This window comes from Xenopus laevis, chromosome 5S, assembly GCF_017654675.1.
Source record: "Xenopus laevis strain J_2021 chromosome 5S, Xenopus_laevis_v10.1, whole genome shotgun sequence".
In the NCBI taxonomy this organism is placed as follows: Eukaryota; Metazoa; Chordata; class Amphibia; order Anura; family Pipidae; genus Xenopus; species Xenopus laevis.
Window position 1 is genome coordinate 124,873,204 of NC_054380.1, and position 14,680 is coordinate 124,887,883.

Sequence of the window (14,680 nt, forward strand, 5' to 3'; positions counted from 1 at the left end):
GCCAGCCCCCAATCCGATGCAAACGTAACTTTTGTCCTCCTTCTGGCCTTCACCATGACGTGGCCATGCAGCCTTTTACGTCATGGCCGGCCCCTTTTGTTCCTGCCCCCCACCAGCCGGTAAACATTTTAGGAAAAAGGTGGCAACCTTATTTGTCGCCCGTGATTTTTTTGACGAGGCTGCAGGCAACAAATCTTGCAAAAATGCCTCTCCATTGCTGGTAATTAAATTCGCTGGCGGTATTGCTAAATCTCCCAAAGTTTCCTCCAGAGGCAACTTCAGGTGATTTAGAGGTATGACCAACTAATTGCTAAATCACCCAAAGTTTCATCCAGAGGCAACTTCAGATGATTTTTTTTTAAAGTATATATTTATTGATTTCAAAAAAGAAAAAAAGGAAGGGGGGAAGGGGACAGAAGAAAGGGAGGGGGAGGGACGATCAATTACAACACAGAAAACATATACATTACAGTCTGTTGCACAAATCAGCATCATGTATCATACCGGAAAATATACTGCAGGTAACTAACAATAGCCTTGAAAGGGGCATCCCGACACAGCTGCCTGTCCGTGTTAAGGATCATGTTCTGGGTGTGAGTCTAGCCAGGGGGACCATATCTTATCAAATTTGGAAGGACATCCCCTCGCCTCATACGTCAATTTAATGTTTATCAATGACTTACCTACCAGCGAGAGCCATTGCTGTATAGTGGGAGATTGGGGGGCCATCCATTTCAGTACTAGGGCCTTTTTTGCATAAAATAGTGCAGTTTTGATAAGCATTCTGGTCCTGATGAGGGGGAGAAGGTCTTCAACGACCCCTAGTAGGCAAATTTCAGGCGTACAGGTACCGGGAAAGTCTAAATGCCCAGTCAGGTGGTTCATTACATCTGCCCAGTACTTAGAGATGTGCGGGCATTCCCATATAAGGTGGGCAAAGGAGGCGTTGGGGGAGTTGCATTTGGGGCAGCGTGCTTCATTGGCCCTCCCAAACTTCTGAAGCTTAATAGGGGTGAGATAGAGCTGGTGTATGAGTTTGAATTGAATAAGGCGATCTTTAACAGATATTAAAAAACCATACAGATGGTCCGTGGCCTCATCCCACATGTCCGGGTCCAGAGAAGGAATCACAGTGTGCCATTTCTGCTGAGCTTTAAAGGAGAAGGAAACCCCCAGGGCGCTAAACCCCTCCCCCCCTCCCCTGTGCTGCCCCCCCTCCCTCCTCCCCCCTGGCCTACCTGTCCCCCTGGGCAAATGCCCCTAACTTTTTACTCACCCCTCTGCGCAGGTCCTGTCCACGGAGTACGCAGTCGCCATCTTCTCCCACGCGCGTCTTCTTCCTGCTCTGATCGGCGTTTTCTGGCGCATGCGCAGTAGGAACAGGTACCGGTACGGCTCTACTGCGCATGCGCCGAATGTCACGAAGTTTTCCGATTTCACTTCGTGACATTCGGCGCATGCGCAGTAGAGCCGTACCGGTACCTGTTCCTACTGCGCATGCGCCAGAAAACGCCGATCAGAGCAGGAAGAAGACGCGCGTGGGAGAAGATGGCGACTGCGTACTCCGTGGACAGGACCTGCGCAGAGGGGTGAGTAAAAAGTTAGGGGCATTTGCCCAGGGGGACAGGTAGGCCGGGGGGGAGGAGGGAGGGGGGGCAGCACAGGGGAGGGGGGGAGGGGTTTAGCGCCCTGGGGGTTTCCTTGTCCTTTAAGGAAAGGGGGCGGTAGACTAGCAAGTAGGGACTGATAGAGTCTAGACATCAGCTTCCCAGCTTGAGGGTCCCATAATATCCCTTCAAATTTCGGGCCATCATAAGAAATTTGGAGTGTAAGGAATTGAGCTCTAAAGGCCTCCCTGAATTGCAAGTATCGAAACCAGTGTAACGCTGGCTGAGCAGTTAACAGTCTAAGTTGGTCCATGGTGGGGAACGTGAGTTCTATCAGTAGGTCACCCATGGATCGGATATGGTTCTGGGGCCAGAAAGAGAAGTCCTGCAGACCTCGCAAGTGTGGCAAATTTGAGTTCCTCCATAGAGGTAAGTGGGGAGATCGTAGGGGGGCCTGCATCTTGAAAAGTTTGCACGCCATCCCCCACACTTTGCAGGGGGTAGAGATGGTAGTAGGGAGTGAATCGTAATCGCTCACCCTTCTATAGGGGGCACTACGAAGTGCCTCGAGCGAGCCAACTAGGGTTCCCAGTAGTGAGCTGCTCGGGTTGTCTTCAGAGGGGTGGAACCATGCATGGATATGATATAACTGCCCCGCTAAGTAGTACAGTTGTAAGTGGGGGAGACCAAGGCCACCCTTAGTAGTGGGGGCTGTCAGAGCTTCCCATGAGATTCTGGGTGTTTTGTTAGCCCATAAGAACGGAAGCAATGCCGACCTAACTCTTTTAAAGAACGACAGTGGGACATACACCGGAGAGTTCAATAGGGCATACAAAAATTTAGGTAGGTATATCATTTTATACACATTAATCCGGCCCCACATAGTGACAGGCAGTTTGGCCCATGTGGTGAGAGATTGCGTGAAACGGGTAAGTATGGGGTCAAGATTATTCCCAGCAAAGTCTGCAACATTCCTAGTAACCTGAATGCCCAGGTATTTGAAGCGGGTCACACACCTCAATCCCCTTATGGTGTCGGAATTAACTGGTATAGGGTCAAGAGGTAGTAGCACAGATTTCTCCCTATTTATAGCCAATCCGGAGTACCCCCGAAATTCTTCTAAAATGTGAAGGGCTGACTCTAGCGACTCGTCACTATCACCCAGAAACAGCAATAGGTCATCGGCATAGAGAGCCAGCTTCTCCTCTCGGAGACCTAAGCGGAAGCCCCGAATGCTGGGAGATTGGCGAATTCTCATAGCTAGGGGTTCTATAGCCAAAGCAAAGAGGAGGGGCGACAGAGGACACCCTTGACGTGTACCTCTAGATAAGGGAAAGGGTCTCGAATTAAGGTTGTTGACTCTAACCTGGGCCGAGGGGGTTTTATACAGCATTTGAACCCACTTGATGAAGTTGGGGCCAAAGCCAAATTTGGACATCGTAGCCCACAAATATTGCCACTCCACTGAGTCAAATGCTTTGGCCGAATCGATTGATACCACCACCCTCGACCCTTTGTTGTCATGATCAATTTGAAGGTGAGTATGTAGCCGCCTTAGGTTTATCGCAGTGGATTTTTGAGGCATAAAGCCGGATTGGTCTGGGTGAATTATCGAGGTGATCACCGTAGCCAATCGCTTGGCCAGAATCTTAGCTATCACCTTCATGTCCGTATTAATGAGGGAAATAGGGCGATAGGAGTCCCACTTTCCGGGGTCTTTCCCTTCTTTAAGTATAAGCGTTATTAGGGCTGAGTAAAAGGATTGAGGTAGTGTGCCCGTCTCCATTGCATCAGCAAGTGTACTGCAGAAATTGTTGAGTAGTGTGTCACCTTGTGCCTTGTACCAAGCAGGGGGGAGTCCATCCGGACCTGGGGTCTTCCCGGAGGGGAGGCCCGCTATAGCTTCCTGCACCTCTTGTCTAGTGACTGGACTATCTAAGTAGGCGGCCTCTAGGGGCGATAGGGTGGGGAACTCCAGGGACTCTAGGTAACGATGTATCTGCTGGGGGGTGGCATCGCTGCGGGAGGTATAGAGTTCAGAGTAGAAATCACCCATGGCATTGGCAATATCGGAGGGATCAGTTATGGGGTCGCCCCTGGGGCCCTGTAGTCTAGTGATTACCGTGGGTGAGCGTTGAGGATGGGAGAGATACGCCAGGAGCTTGCCGGCTCTATCGGCTTGTTCAAATACTCTCTGGTTGGAATACAGGAGTTTCTTCTGAGTTAGCTTAGTTTGGACTAATTCCAGGGATTGCTGGCTCTGCGTAAGCCCAACATAGTTGACATCAGTTGGGTCAGAGGCATATGCAACTTCCGCTTGGGAAAATTTGGCAGATGCCTCCGCTACCTCCTGCTTAGCCCTGTTCCTAGCTGACGAAATGGCATTAATCAGGGTACCTCGGGCCACCGCCTTAGAGGCATCCCAGAGAGTATCTGTGGAGGCCGAACCATTGTTACTATCCCAGTAATTGGCATATTCTATCTGACTTTGTTCCAACACTTCTGGGTTCGAGAGCCAAAGCGGACTAAGGCGCCAACACCTATGTGTTTTCCCCATGCCCTCACGTAGGGTGAGCGCAAGGGGGGAGTGGTCTGAAAAGGCTCTTGGTAAATACTCCACCTGCTGGACAAATTGAGGGAAATCTGGGGTGCACACCGCCATATCTATTCTGGAAAGTGTTTTGTGGGTGGCTGAGTGGCACGAGTATTGTAAGGTGTTGGGGTGTTTCCATCTCCATAACTCAAGGAGCCCCATGTTGGTTACCCAGTCATTCAGTACAGGAGAGTGGGCAGAGGAGAACCCTAATCTGTCTTTATGGGCATCCAGGGTAGCATTGAAATCACCTAACAGGCATGTAGGGACAGAGGGAAAATTGGCCAACACAGTGAATACATGCTCCAACAGAGTTAGAGAGAATGGGGGTGGAACATATAGGTTTACCAATATCAATTCTTGATAGAAAAAATTACAGTGCAAAACAACGTATCTACCATAATGATCCGTCCGAATGGACAATAGCTCAAACGGTATGTTCTTCCGTACCAATATAGACACACCTCTGGAGTAACATGAGTACGTGGCGTGGTAGGCGTGGGCCACCCATCGTTTTTTGAGAGCTAGGATTTTCTGCCCCATTAACCCTTTGCCTGCCAAGCACGTACACCGTACGTTCTGGCAGGCAAGGGCTTTAACTGCCAAGCACGTACATTGTACGTGCTTGCAGTTTTACATGCTGTACTCTGCATCAGCGGCTTTAGCCGCCTCTGCAGAGGTTTAGCAGCATTGACAGCCCCCTGGGCAACGAGGCTGGGGGGCTGTCATGTCGGTCCTGCGACTGGATTGTCGCAGGGCCGACCTAAAAGAGGCAGACACAGCAAATCGCGTGTCTGCCTTGCTGCTCTGCTTCCTCCTGCTCACCTCGTGTTCCAGCGACGCCCACACACTTCCTGCTTGCTGTAACTCTGCAGATCTCTCTTCTCCAGCTCTTAGATCAGCCAAAAACGGTAAGTGCCCTTTATTTTACACACTTGCATACACCTACCTACCTTATACACACATACACACATATTTTAGTAGTAAAAAAAAAAAAAAAAAAAAACGTTTTTTTTAATTTTTCATTTTCCACTTATATGCACTTATATGCATTTATATACACTTATATGGACTTATATACACACTTATACACACTTATACACTGTCACACAATTCTTGGAAGTGTACACACATGTATACACATTTTATTTTTTTTACTTTTTCATTTCACCAATTTGTGTTTTTTTTACCCATAAAAACTGTTTATTTCAGCAGCGTGACTATTGGATAATCGATTTCGGCCACTAATTATGCTGTCGGTGCAGTTATTTTGTTATTTCATTGATTTGCACAATTTTTGTGGTTTTATTGCAATTTTATCCCTGGATTATTGTTCCTTATGTATCTTTAGTATAGTTTTGCTGTTTGGTGCTTTGGTATATTATTTTACTTAGATTGATCCGTCAGAATATATGCTTTCCAAAAATATATGGTTTTCTGGGGTCTTTTTACAGTTTGGGGGTCTTACGGCACATAACGCACAGTTGGGGTTCTCTTTTCAGCAGCTTAGTTGGCCAGTGTGAAAATTCATATGCACATTTTTCATTTGCGGCCGTACACACCATATACTTTGGTAAATCTATACATATTGGGCATCAAACTATTCAGTAGACCTCTGATGTCCATATTTGGGGTGATTTTTCTTTGTACGTAAAACATTGTGTGAGATAAATGTGGCATACTTCAACATTTTTAGGCGATTTTCAGAAATGTAAAAATCTCTATGTTTATAAAAGTTTTGCAGTTTGGTACTTTGCTGTAGAAAGATGTCTTTATCTTGGTTGTTTTCGTCAGAATGTGTACTTTCCAAAAACATATGGTTTTGGGGGGTCTTTGCTGTTAGGAGGGTCTTGAGGCACATAATATGAAGTCAATGGTCTATGTTTACAGAAGGCGAATCGGCAGCAGAGAAAACTCATATTCACTATTTACATTTGGGGTCCGCACATGCCAGCTGCCTTGGTATATCAATGCATATTGGGCATAAAACTGTTCAGTAGACCCTTGGCATCAGTATTTATGGTGTTTTACAATTGTATGTAAGAAGTTGGGTGAGATAAATGCGGCCAATTGCAATATTTTTAGGCGATTTTCAGAAATGTAAAAACCGTTGCTTTTATCGCCAAATTTAGGAAAGGCTTGCGACTTGGTACTTTGGAGTACAAAGACATGCATACCCAATTTGGATTCGCGGGAATGTGTAATTTCCAAAAATATATGGTTTTCTGGGGCGAACATACTTTTTTCTACCTTTGCCCCCCCCCAAAACTATGTAAATGTGTTGATTTTGCAGTACCTGAAATGACAGACCATATGGGGGTCTTCCTTTTGGGGCCCTATATGCCACGTGCTTGGGTACACCTATACATATTGGGCATCAAACTGTTCAGAGGACCCTAGGCTTTCATATTTGGGGTGATATCTCTTGATACCTAAAAGTATGTGGCTTATACGATGCTGCAGGGTAGAAATTTTGAGGTGATTTTTGGAAATGTCGCCAAAATCATCAAATTTAGGAATGGTTTGCGGCTTGGTACTTTGGAGTACAAAGACATCCATACCCAATTTAGATTCGTCGGAATGTGTACTTTCCGAAAATATATGGTTTTCTGGGTTGAAATTACTTTTTTCTGCCTTTGCCCCCCCCAAAACGATGTAAATGTGTTGATTTTGCAGTATCTGAATTGACAGACCATATGGGGGTCTTCCTTTTGGGGCCCCTATATGCCACGTGCTTGGGTACACCTATACACATTGGGCATCAAACTGTTCAGAGGACCCTAGGCTTTCATATTTGGGGTGATTTATCTTGATACCTAAAAGTATGTGGGAAATATGATGCTGCAGGTTGGAAATTTTGAGGTGATTTTTGGAAATGTCACCAAAATCCCCAAATTTAGGAATGATTTGCGGCATTGTACTTTGGAGTACAAAGACATGCATACCCAATTTAGATTCGTGGGAATGTGTACTTTCCGAAAATATATGGTTTTCTTGGGTGAACTTACTTTTTTCTACTTTTGCCCCCCCCCAAAACAAGGTAAATGTGTTGATTTTGCAGTACCTGAAATGACAGACCATATGGGGGGGGGTCTTCATTTTAGGGCCCCTATATGTCACGTGTTTGGGTACACCTATACATGTTTGGCATAAAACTGTTCAGAGGACCCTAGGCTTTCATATTTGGGGTGATTTGTCTTGATACCTAAAAGTATGTGGGTAATACGATGCTGCAGGCTGGAAATTTTGAGGTGATTTTTGAAATGTCACCAAAATCACCACATTTAGGAATGGTTTGTGGCTTGGTACTTTGGAGTAGAAAGACATGCATACCCAAATTGGATTCAGGGGAATGTGTACTTTACGAAAATATATGGTTTTCTGGGGTGAACTTACTTTTTTCTACCTTTGTCCCCCCCCCAAACAATGTAAATGTGTTGATTTTGCAGTATCTGAAATGACAGACCAAATGGGGGTCTTCCTTTTGGGGCCCCTGTCTGCCACGTGCTTGGGTACACCTATACATATTGGGCATCAAACTGTTCAGAGGACCCTAGGCTTTCATATTTGGGGTGATATCTCTTGATACCTAAAAGTATGTGGGTAATACGATGCTGCAGGGTAGAAATTTTGAGGTGATTTTTGGAAGTATCACCAAAATCTCCAAATTTAGGAATGATTTGTGGCTTGGTACTTTGGAGTACAAACACATGCATACCCAATTTAGATTCATGGGAATGTGTACTTTCCGAAAATATATGGTTATCTGGGGTGAACCCACTTTTTCCTACTTTTGACCCCCCCAAAACGATGTAAATGTGTTGATTTTGCAGTACCTGAAATGACAGACCATATGGGGGCCTTCCTTTTGGGGCCCCTGTATGCCACGTGCTTGGGTACACCTATACATATTGGGCATCAAACTGTTCAGAGGACCCTAGGCTTTCATATTTGGGGTGATATCTCTTGATACCTAAAAGTATGTGGGTAATACGATGCTGCAGGGTAGAAATTTTGAGGTGATTTTTGGAAATATCACCAAAATCACCAAATTTAGGAATGGTTTGCAGCTTTGTACTTTGGCGTAGAAAGACATGCATACCCAATTTAGATTCGTGGGAATGTGTACTTTCCAAAAATATATGGTTTTCTGGGGTGAACTTGCTTTTTTCTACTTTTGACCCCCCCAAAACGATGTAAATGTGTTGATTTTGCAGTACCTGAAATGACAGACCATATGGGGGCCTTCCTTTTGGGGCCCCTGTATGCCACGTGCTTGGGTACACCTATACATATTGGGCATCAAACTGTTCAGAGGACCCTAGGCTTTCATATTTGGGGTGATATCTCTTGATACCTAAAAGTATGTGGGTAATACGATGCTGCAGGGTAGAAATTTTGAGGTGATTTTTGGAAGTATCACCAAAATCACCAAATTTAGGAATGATTTGTGGCTTGGTACTTTGGAGTACAAACACATGCATACCCAATTTAGATTCATGGGAATGTGTACTTTCCGAAAATATATGGTTATCTGGGGTGAACCCACTTTTTCCTACTTTTGACCCCCCCAAAACGATGTAAATGTGTTGATTTTGCAGTACCTGAAATGACAGACCATATGGGGGCCTTCCTTTTGGGGCCCCTGTATGCCACGTGCTTGGGTACACCTATACATATTGGGCATCAAACTGTTCAGAGGACCCTAGGCTTTCATATTTGGGGTGATATCTCTTGATACCTAAAAGTATGTGGGTAATACGATGCTGCAGGGTAGAAATTTTGAGGTGATTTTTGGAAATATCACCAAAATCACCAAATTTAGGAATGGTTTGCAGCTTTGTACTTTGGCGTAAAAAGACATGCATACCCAATTTAGATTCGTGGGAATGTGTACTTTCCAAAAATATATGGTTTGCTGGGGTGAACTTGCTTTTTTCTACTTTTGACCCACCCAAAACGATGTAAATGTGTTGCTTTTGCTGTACCTGAAATGACAGACCATATGGGGGTCTTCCTTTTGGGGCCCCTGTATGCCACATGCTTGGGTACACCTATACATATTGGGCATCAAACTGTTCAGAGGACCCTAGGCTTTCATATTTGGGGTGATTTTGCTTGATACCTAAAAGTATGTGGGTAATACGATGCTGCAGGGTAGAAATTTTGAGGTGATTTTTGGAAGTATCACCAAAATCACCAAATTTAGGAATGATTTGCGGCTTGGTACTTTGGAGTACAAACACATGCATACCCAATTTAGATTCATGGGAATGTGTACTTTCCGAAAATATATGGTTTTCTGGGGTGAACCCACTTTTTTCTACTTTTGACCCCCCCAAAACGATGTAAATGTGTTGATTTTGCAGTACCTGAAATGACAGACCATATGGGGGCCTTCCTTTTGGGGCCCCTGTCTGCCACGTGCTTGGGTACACCTATACATATTGGGCATCAAACTGTTCAGAGGACCCTAGGCTTTCATATTTGGGGTGATTTCTCTTGATACCTAAAAGTATGTGGGTAATACGATGCTGCAGGGTAGAAATTTTGAGGTGATTTTTGGAAATGTCGCCAAAATCACCAAATTTAGGAATCGTTTGCGGCTTGGTACTTTGTAGTACAAAGACATGCATACCCAATTTAGATTCGTGGGAATGTGTACTTTCCGAAAATATATGGTTTTCTGGGATGAACTTATTTTTTTTACTTTTACCCCACCCCAAAACGATGCAAATGTGCTGATTTTGCAGTATCTGGAATTACAGAACTGATAGCTCAAATGAGGTGTCTACAGTTTAGGGCCCCTATATGTCACGTGCTTGGGTACACCTATACATATTGGGCATCAAACTGTTCAGTGGATCCCAGGCTTTCATATTTGGGGTGTTTTACATTGATACCTAATGATGTGTGGGAGATACGATTCTGTAGATTGGAAGCTTTGAGGTCATTTTTCAAAAAATTCACCAATTTCTATAAAACATTATAACTTTAGGAAACAATTGCAACTTGGGAGTTTGGAGTACAACGATATGTTTACCCATTTTTGATTCACCAGAATCTGTTCTTTCTAATAATGGGTAGTTTTCTAGGGTAAACCTACTGTTAGTGGAATGTTTGGCCTTGAAATCAGAAGTATGCCGTTTGGGGAGCGGTGCTTTGGACATTTGCTAGTGTACTGCTTTTAGATTTTGATCTATACAAGTGAGAAATCTCCATAAAACTATATATATTTGGTATTGCCGCGTTCAGGAGACACAGACCTTTCCAAATCAGCTGTTTTCTCATACATAAAGTAAATAATGTTTCTGATATATGTGATTGTTCTTTGTGAAACATGATTTTTTTCATTTTATTGGACACTTAGAAGCCTATATTTTTTTACAGAAGTAGAATTACACCAAAATTCTTGCATATTTTGAAAGTTCAGGTTGTCCTGAAAAAAACAATATATTGTTTTCCTGGGTAAACTAAAAGACCGCCCCAGGAAGGGGCCTAAAAGTGAAAGAGTGCAAAATATCTAAAAACTGCTTGGCAGTAGATGTTCGCATCTAGGACAAAACGGCTGGCAGGGAAAGGGTTAAGTGCGTCTCCTGGAGAAGTAGAATTGAGGGGTTAAAGCGCTTGATAAAGTTGACCAGGGGCAGATGGGAAATTGACAAAATGTCTAGCCCCATGTCAGATTTCAAAATTGAATATAAAAAGATCTGTTTGCTCTTTTGAGAAATGGATTTCAGTGCAGAATTCTGCTGGAGTAGCACTATTAACTGATGTGTTTTGAAAAAAAAAAAAAACATGTTTTCCTTTAAAGTGGACATATACCTACTCAAGCTTCTTGCTTTCAGATTACCTAGTGTGCACTTCTGAGCAGCTCCGCAATTTACTTAGATAATTTTTCTGGTTATTTTCACATTAGCGGTTTTACAAATCATGAATGTGTAGCAGAGGCATCCCCTGCTGTTCTGTCAGGGTTGAAGGCTGGACAGATCTCTAGAAACTTAAGCTACTAATGCAGGAATAGTCTCTTGATCACTACATGTTATATAGTTACCCAATTACATTGGGTTGAAAAAAAAAAAACTAACGTGCAACCAACAAAGTTCAACACCTCCAAATGAACCCCAGGACATATACAGGTATGGGATCCGTTAGCCGGAAACCTTTTATCCAGAAAGCTCTAAATTATGCAAAGGCTAATTCCCATAAAACCCATTTAATCCAAAATTTTTAAAACTATTTATCTTTTCACTGTAATAATAAAACTGTACCTTGTAGTTGATCCCAACTAAGATATAATTAATCCTTATTGGAGGCAAAACCAGCCTATTGGGTTTATTTAATGTTTAAATGATATTCTAGGAGACTTAAGGTATGAAGATCCAAATTATGTAAAGATCCATTATCTGGAAACCCCAGGCCCGAGCATTCTGGATAACAGGTCCTATACCTATATATACACATACTTATACCGCCCTATCTATATACTCCCATATAAACAATATATACCAATGTCTATACTAATTGCAGATTTTATAATCACAATAACCATGGATATTATGCTTGTTCACAAATTCATCCAAGGCCCTCTGTCAATAAATCTGTTAGGAGATACATTTTGTCCCACTGAGTGGTCGCAAGAACAGCAGGGGTACTACTGTTAAATCATTTACATACCTTTCATATTAGCAATGAATATAATGTTGGAGCAATTTTACATGAATCTATTTGGTTGGGTATACATCCCCTTTAGGTGATCATAAGATAAAAGAACCCTTAGGAAGCTTAAACTACTCTGCACTTTTGGTGCTTTGACCCAATATCCAGTGCACTTTACCCCAACCTGTGACGCTGATACGTATCCATTGTGTGTATACACTGCAAGATAGTTCATAGGACAAGTTGATCCAGGGATTGATCCGATTGCCATCTTAGAGTCAGAAAGGATTTTTTCCCCCTCTAAAGCAAATTGGAGAGGCTTCAAATGGATTTAGGCTGGTTAAAATAGAGTTAAAAGGTTGAACTTGATTGACGTGTGTCTTTTTTTCAACCTAACTTATTATGTTACTGCAGAGACAAGCAACAGAGAAACATACAGCGGCGTCAGCACGGCACACTGCTTGCTCGGCAGATTTGTACTATTATCATTTTCTGATGTAAGTTTATGCCTTTATATTCAGTGTTGCAATTACAGACTGAAATCATAAACATTATAGCTTATTGCTTATAAACACAAGGAACTGGGATTTTAGTGATTTCGTTCTGGTTCAACTTGATGCTTTCTCTTCTGTGTTGCATGCCTTTTAAAGGAGAACTAAACCCTAAAAATGAATATGGCTAAAAATGTCATATTTTATATACTGCACTTACTGCACCAGCCTAAAGTTTCAGCTTGTCAATAGCAGCAATGATCCAGGACTTCAAACTTGTCACAGGGGGTCACCATCTTGGAAAGTGTCTGTGACACTCACATGCTCAGTGGGCTCTGAGCAGCTGTTGAGAAGCTAAGCTTAGGGCTCGTCACTAATTATCCAGCAGAAAATGAGCTTCCCCTGTAATATAAGCTGATGCTACAGGGCTGATTATTAAATTCTGATGCTAATTGCACTGGTTTCTGTGCTGCCATGTAGTAATTATCTGTATTAATTACTAATCAGCCTTATATTGTGACATTTCTATTCTATGTGTACTGTATATTGTGAGTGGGTCCCTAAGCTCAGTAAGTGACAGCAGCACAGATCATGTGCAGTGAATCAGCAGAAAAGAAGATGGGGAGCTACTGGGGCATCTTTGGAGACACAGATCTTTACTGCTAAAGGGCTGTGGTTGCCTTGGGCTGGTACAGAAGCCCAAAACACAATGTACAACATTTCTAGCTACTTCTTTAGATAAGCTTTAGTTCTCCTTTAATGGCGAGACTCATGCATGCCCTAGAAGATAATGGTATGTACCCTGGCACCATACCAAGTGACCCAAAGAATAACCAAGCCCTATAAGTCTTTGAGTTGACCCACTAGTGCATGATGGTGATCTTCAAAAATGCACACTACAAATTCCTGGAGCTTTAAGTTGGGATGCACCAAATCTAGGATTCGGTTCAGGGTTTGGCCAAGATTTGGCCTTTTTCAACAGGATTCAGATTTGGCTACATCCAAGCGACTTTAAGGGGCAGATTTACTAAGCCTGAGTGGATTTTCGAAGTTAAAAAAGTTTGAATTTCAAAGTAATTTTTTTGAATACGTCGACCATCGAATAGGATACTACGACTTCTAATTTACTTCGATTCGAAGTAAAAATCTTTTGAATATTCGAACATTCGATAATCGAAGTACTGTCTCTTTAAAAAAAAACTTTGACTTCATACTCCGCCAAATTAAAGCTACGGAAGTGCAATGTTAGCCTATGGGGACCTTCCACAGCACTTTTCTAAGGTTTTTTTGATCGAATAGAAATCCTTCGCCGATCGCTACAAATCATTCGAATCGAAGTTAAAAAAGTTTGAATTTCAAAGTAATTTTTTGAATATGTCGACCATCGAACAGGATACTACGACTTCGAATTTACTTCAATTCGAAGTAAAAATCGTTTGAATATTCGAACATTCGATAATCGAAGTACTGTCTCTATAAAAAAAAAAACTTTGACTTCATACTTCGCCAAATTAAAGCTACGGAGGTGCAATGTTAGCCTATGGGGACCTTCCACAGCACTTTTCTAAGGTTTTTTTGATCGAATAGAAATCCTTCGGTCGATCGCTAAAAATCATTCGAAACGTTCGATCGAACGATTTCTATTCGATCGTTCGAATACGCTAAAAATCATTCGAATCGTTCGATCGAACGATTTCTATTCTATCGTTCGAATACGCTAAAAATCCTTCTACTTCGATATTCGAAGGATTTCAATTCGAGGGTCAAATTTCGAAGTTTTTTTAACTTCGAAATTCGACCCTTAGTAAATCTGCTCCTTAATCACACAAACACAGAAGTTTCTCTTTGCCCTGATTTTGCATTTGCAAATCAGGACTTCGAAAGACACCAAAGACTTGGAGCCAAAATTCTAATGAGCTTGTTCTTGTGCTGAGAGACCTAGGCTTAAAATAAACTCTAGGTCAGAATCAGAACCTTTACAATAAAAAAAAATTGCACAAAGAATATTAAGGTAAAGTTTTTAAACTAATAATAATGAAGACATTATTTCGGTAGATGTTCAGAATCCTGGGGAGATCTGACCTACATCCAGTATCAGCACTCTTAGGAATTTTAACCTAATTTGAGATAATTATAATAAAGGGATTGTTTACCTTCCAAACACTTTTTTCAGTTGAGTTGTTTTCAGATTGTTCCCCGTAATTAACAACTTTTTTCAATTGCTCTTACCGTTTTTTCCAAAATTCAAGTTTGAAGTTTAATGTTCCTGTCTCAAGTGTCTAAAGCTCCCCATAGACGTTACGATTCTTCTTGCAGAACGACCGATTTTA

At 42.5% G+C, this 14,680-nt stretch overlaps 1 protein-coding gene across 5 annotated transcripts in view; it reads right to left on the minus strand.

Moving 5' to 3' along the window:
- The window catches only part of kidins220.S (kinase D-interacting substrate 220kDa S homeolog), a 125,203-nt gene that overhangs the window by 31,202 nt on the left and 79,321 nt on the right, over positions 1-14,680 (minus strand). The gene's annotated exons all lie outside the window — the stretch shown is intronic.